Source organism: Glycine soja, chromosome 15 (assembly GCF_004193775.1).
Source record: "Glycine soja cultivar W05 chromosome 15, ASM419377v2, whole genome shotgun sequence".
Taxonomy (NCBI): domain Eukaryota; kingdom Viridiplantae; phylum Streptophyta; class Magnoliopsida; order Fabales; family Fabaceae; genus Glycine; species Glycine soja.
Genome location: NC_041016.1, coordinates 41,919,537 through 41,925,725, shown reverse-complemented (window position 1 = coordinate 41,925,725; position 6,189 = coordinate 41,919,537). Strand labels below are relative to the sequence as shown.

General features: G+C 34.9%; 1 long non-coding RNA gene across 1 annotated transcript; it reads right to left on the bottom strand.

Moving 5' to 3' along the window:
• Window positions 1–888: 888 nt before the first annotated feature.
• On the bottom strand, window positions 889–5,957 carry LOC114387726. Its single transcript, XR_003661394.1, has 2 exons — window positions 5,787–5,957; window positions 889–1,596 (listed from the first exon to the last, which is right to left on the bottom strand). It is a non-coding gene; the product is annotated as an uncharacterized LOC114387726 (long non-coding RNA).
• Between the last annotated feature and the right edge of the window lie 232 nt (window positions 5,958–6,189).

The following is a 6,189-nucleotide window of genomic DNA, read 5'->3' as shown; positions in this document are numbered from 1 at the left end:
AATCAACAAGATAATATTTACCTAAAGAATAAAACAATAGAGCATGTTAGGACACAAAATTATAATGATACATATTTATAATATACAAATTTTAAGTACCTTGAGGAGGATGTGGAAAATGCAATGCAGGCTTACGTAAAGCCTCCATAAATATCTTAGTATCATGTGCAGAACCTTCCCAACCTGCCCAAACAAAAGTGAAACACATGCTAAAGTCACAAACAGCCATGACATTAGTGGTAGTGTAGCCTTTCCGACCAATATAGACTCCTTGTAGATGAGAGGGAACACAAACTCGTATGTGAGTATCATCTATTGCACCAATACAATCCCTAAAGTAAGGGCCATATCTGGCATCTTTTAGAATCTCATCAGGAGTATCCCTAAATGATGGATCAACAGGCTTAATTATATCCTTTGCAAACATACACACAGCTTCTAAGACATTATGGAAATGTCTAGATATTGTTTCACCTGAATGTTGAAATCTTTCCTCACAATTACGAACAAAACCCGGTTGACTCAACATGTATAAAAACAAGCCAACTTGCTCATAAATGCTGACATTTCGAGTTTTCTTTAAGTTGTACTTGGTTTCCAAGATATCACATAATTCAAGAAAGACAAGTTTCTTCATTCTAAACATCTGATAACAACGTATTGGATGACCATTTAGAATTTCAGATACCCAACGATGGTCTGTCATGCTTGAATCTCTACATGGATTTTTCATAACATATTTCATGAAGTAATTGGTAACATTAGCTACAACAAACATCAACACTTTGTTCTTCATAATGTGATCGTCATCATCAGATGAAGAGTCATTTGATGATAATGATGAAGACATCCTGTAGAAGGAAAAAAAAATCATAACACAACTGAAAATAAAAAAATCAAGAGCCAAACCATAACTAATATCCATAACATAACCAAAATTAAAATCAAAGATCCATGACATAACTGAAATTAAAAACTAAGATCCATAACACAACCAAGGTTCATAACCAAGCAAAATTAGCAAGTGTCAATGATATCAAATAGAGGAGAAACTAAGGAATTTGTGCTTAAGTTTCAGACTTGATCCATCCAAGTTGTAGCTCAGGATCTTCTAAAGCAACAAAGGTGATCCTGTTTGCCCTTTTTTCCATAAGTTTAGTGGCTTTGTAAAATAGTTCACTCCCATGCTCAAGTCCTGGTAGATCTTTCAACTTTGCTACACATGCAGTAATGCTAGTTGGGTCTTGAGCAGATACACTAGATTCAAATGTTTGAATAATACGATCTAATTGTGAGGAAAGCTTGGCAGCAACCCCAATTCTTTTATCACCCTCTCTTCCTCTGTCCATTTTCCTTTGCCGAAGACGTGTTATGAGTTGTCGTGTCTATCTCAAGCTCATTCACTTCCATGTCAGTGTTATCATCAATGTTATCATTTGTCTCTTCTGTTCTTGTGTTGAATCCTTCATATTGTCTTGAATCTTCAGATGGTGCATATGCTGCAAAACCAGTAGCAATAGTACCTTTAAAAAGGAATTTCATCTCAGGTAAAAATTTGAGACCTTGCTCTCTAAACTTTGCTACTTCAGGATCCTCCTATAAAATATAAAATAAGAATTATAATATATATTTGGCATGAGAATTAAGAGATAAAAATCAATCTCATTATAATATATTTGGTAAGGTATTCCTATATAATTTAAATTAAGCAAAACCAACTTTCTAGCTGATAGAACTTGTGTTCTGCAGTATTTGTGCCTATTTAGATAATCAATTTGGTGACCTTCGAGTGTTATCACAAATAATCACTATTAAAAAAAAGGACAAGTTGAATTGACCAAAAGAACAAAAGAATAAGAAATGGAGAGGAGTCACTAGTCAGTACAAGTAAGCAAAATAATTTAATTAGGTGCAACAATAAATGTTATAAACTTTTTCTTTTTTTTTCTATAACGTGTTAGGAAATCTCCCAAAGCATATATCACTACCACCATCACGCCTAGATGCAGATTGATTGGCCTATGGGACACAATATTATAAGAGGTCAACTTGACAAACCACCCAAGAAATAGTCCAAATTGTGCTACCTGACCTTATCAATGAGTTCACACAATACCGTATCAGCCACATAATTACAAATAAACCAACACAAACATTCTGTAATTTTCTGTTTGTGTGTTTCTTATAGAGAAATTAAACCATCAGTAAATCCAAGTGTCAAACAGGTATATATAAACAACCAGAATAATCATGCATCCTTCACCGTGATATGATTCTTTCTCTTGAGTTCAAGCGTCAAAGAAATTTGAATATAGAAGAATTTGGGTGCTCCCAACTAAATCATAATGGCAATGCAGAGGCTACAATATCACACAATGATATTATGAACCTAGACAATGAAAGGGTAAAGTATATTCACTCCAGGCAAAGCTAAGATGATATTTGATACTCCTCACCTGCCAATCAAAAGGCAACAAATTTTCTCTATGATTCCATTAAAATTTCCTAACTTTTCTCAATCATACATGCATGTGGTACTGAAGAAAGCCAACAAATTTTCCGTTTCATCTGGCCTCTATATAAATATAATCAATAGGTTTCTCCAGTGCTATGGCACTTTGGTTAAATATCCAACACCTGCTACGTTAAGCCACGTGAAAATCAATGCCTTGTGAGACCGTTCGTGTAATAGGATTTTATAGTTTTTTATTTTGGTAGATAAAATTTTAGGGAGAGCGATACCTCAATTTAATGCAAGAAAATTTTTTGGGTTCAAAGAGTAATGAATAATAGAAAATTTTATATTTATCTTGTTTCAAAAGGATGAGTGTTTCTGTTTTTGGTCCCGAGGAGTGTGGTTAAAGCTTGCAATTTATCAAATACGACTCTGACTTGTTCTACTTGACTAAACTTGTAAGGAATCAGTAATTAGAGGTTTTTATTATTATTGAAAATTACTATGTTATGGGTGTATTGAAAATCATTGTGCAAATGAGTTAATAATGCTTTTTAATAAATATATTTTTATTTTTAATTCATTAACTTAACATTTGTAAGTTTTTGCAATTTAAATATCATGTTGAAAGAGAGCACAAACTTTCATTTGGGTGCTCCCAACTAAATCATAATGGCAATGCAGAGGCTACAATATCACACAATGATATTATGAACCTAGACAATGAAAGGGTATAGTATATTCACTCCAGGCTCTCTAAGAATTGGGGTCGAGAAAATAGTGTGAAGGAATTGGATTCAACTACCCTACCCACCAAGTCTGATAGCCATTTTGGGTCTGGAAACTATTTTGTTGTTGTTGGTCTTGGTACACCCAAGAGGGACTTGTCACTCATTTTTGACACAGGTAGTGATCTTACATGGACTCTGTGTGAACCCTATGCTGGTTCTTGCTACAAGCAGCAATATACAATATTTGACTTATATGAACAATGAACACAAAAAAGGTACAGGAGTTCACATTTTTCAAATATAGTAGCATAGAACTACGTTCTAATCTCCTGAGCTGGTGCTTGATGGTATTGCTAAATTCAATAACATCAAACAGAACGGTCTTCATCTCATTCTTTCACCTAAACTAACAATGCTCTTAGACCTAAGATATACACATACATAACATAAGGCACGCCTGACCTCTCTTATACGAAAAATTAAACACCCACATAAAGCACCATATCACTGTGACACTGTCCACAAAATTTAGATGCAGTTTCTTGAATATCTTTACTATTATTTTCAAATCAAAATTAGAATTTAATTTCAATAATCTAAATTCCAATTCTAATTAGACAATAGCACGAAAAGCACTTAAACAACTTGCATCTAAATTTCAATTTCTAAATGGAATTTCAAAGTGTCAACTGCACTGGTTACTCAGTATACTACACAAGCCATATGATCTCAGCAATCACTAATACATTTAGTCATTTGAATGGAAAGATCACATTGATTTTTGAAAGCAGATCACAATATCATTAGACTTGTCATTTCAGAATTTGGTAATGCGTCACTTGTGAAAAAAAAAAGAAGGGGGATTGATTTTTCAACCATGACATTGAGAATGGACATAGTTCTGGAATAGGTATTCACTGCCAGCATATTCTTAACTTAGAAAAGGAATAGAGAAGAATTATGCCTTTCACATGGATGGAATTTTCTGTCACAGACTCACATTTCATTGCTTGTTCTGTTTATGCGGAGACATGTTTGCTGATTAAAATTAAATGCATGGAATTTCAGAAGAAAAATCTGTGGTACCAATCTCACAGTAAAAGTGCATTAGCTGTGAGACTAAAGGTAGAGGATGAACCACTTTCTTTGTTGAGCAGAGGATGTGCTGGGAATATCCTTAGTCTTGTGCGATGCATTTGAGTCTGCAATGAGGAGAAGAATAATGAAGTTCCTCAACATTTCTGACAATGACTACTTCATGGTTTTCACAGCAAACAGAACCTCAACTTTTAAGCTTGTGGCAGACTCATATCCATTCCAATCTAGCAAGAAGCTTCTGACAGTTTATGACTATGAGAATGAGGCAGTGGAAGCAATGATTAGTTGCTCAGAGAAGAGAGGAGCCAAGGCACATAGCAGCACCTGCAAAACCAAAGGAAAGTTCTGGAAGTGTGGAAGCAAAAGGACCAGTTGAGAGCCTTCAAAGTAAGAAAGCACAAGATAGTGGTGAGAATGGGGGTTTAACATTGAGTGCAGGTGTTTGGATCAAGTGGACTCTTTGGGATTGATAATGATCACCAATAGAATGAGGTACCTTATAAATTGGCTGGTGAACTCCATGATGAAGCTGAAGCACCCTAATGCAGAGGGGTTCCCCTAGTCAAGATTTATGGTCCTAAGGTGAAATTTGATAGGGGACCTGCTTTGGCTTTCAATGTGTTTGATTGGAAAGGTGAAAAGGTTGAGCCTGTCCTTGTACAAAAGCTTGCTGATAGGAACAATATATCTCTCAGCTATGGATTTCTCCATCATGTTTGGTTTGCAGATAAGTATGCAGAAGACAAGGGGAAAGTTCTACAGACCAAAGAAGGAAGAGTCCAAGGAGTTACCACCAACAAGAAGAAAGATAGAGATGAGCTAGGAGGAACTGTGGTTACTGCTGCATTAAGCTTCCTGGCTAATTTTGAAGATGTATATAAACTATGGACTTTTGTTGCCAGGTTCCTTGATGCTGATTTTGTGGAGAATGAGAGATGGAGATACACAACTCTCAATCAGAAAACAATTGAAGTTTAATACAATAAATTTCACTTCATTCTTCTGGATTGTGGAACACAGAAGACTCAAGAGTGTGGATTTGGATGAGGATTTCAAGAGGAGAAAATAGTTTACTTATCCAATCATTTTGTTGATTAGTTCATAAGTCATATAGACAATTCATCAGTCAAATATATTTGATTTTACTTGCTTCTTCTGTTTTGTCCTTGCATACACATTCAGGCAAAGAAATCACAGCTAGAAAATTGAACTTCTATTTATTCCCAAACTGACAAAAGTGTAAGTTCCAGCACTAGTATATTGAGCAACTATTCTTCAATGATATGTATGTCTATTTAACAAAAATCAAAATAAATAATAGGCGAGGTTGGTTCAGCCTCAGTTTTCTTGTCACTACACTGGTTGCAATGGTTTTCGTTGAATAACACATAAAAATCAAAATCAAGAATCACACATAAAAATCAAAATCAAAATCAAGAATCACACATAAAAAACAAAAGAACAAAAGAAGGCTGCAATGGTTTTCGTTGAATAACACATACTTGAATTTTGGCTTCCCACCATTCATCACTAGCTGCAATGGTTTTCTTCTCCCCATCCCAGCCAAGACCTGTGTCCTTCCCAATAAGCTTAGCCCATAATTGTCATTCCTTTTTCAAAGAATCCCACCTATTTCTGAATTGCTTATATTCATATCTCAAATTTGTTGCCTTATTGAACTTTTCTACAATATTTGCCCAACCAAGCTTAGTGAAGTGGTTGTGAGGTTTATTTCCAGCATTCACCTCTTCTATGCACACTTTCAATATAATCTCAGTATTTTTATCACACCATTCTGCTTTCGTTCTTTTCATAGGAACTTGATTGAGAGACATTTCACAAGCTTAACGAAACAAACAAAAGCATACAAAGGAAGAAGAAAAAGTGACGAAGGAAGAAGAAAAA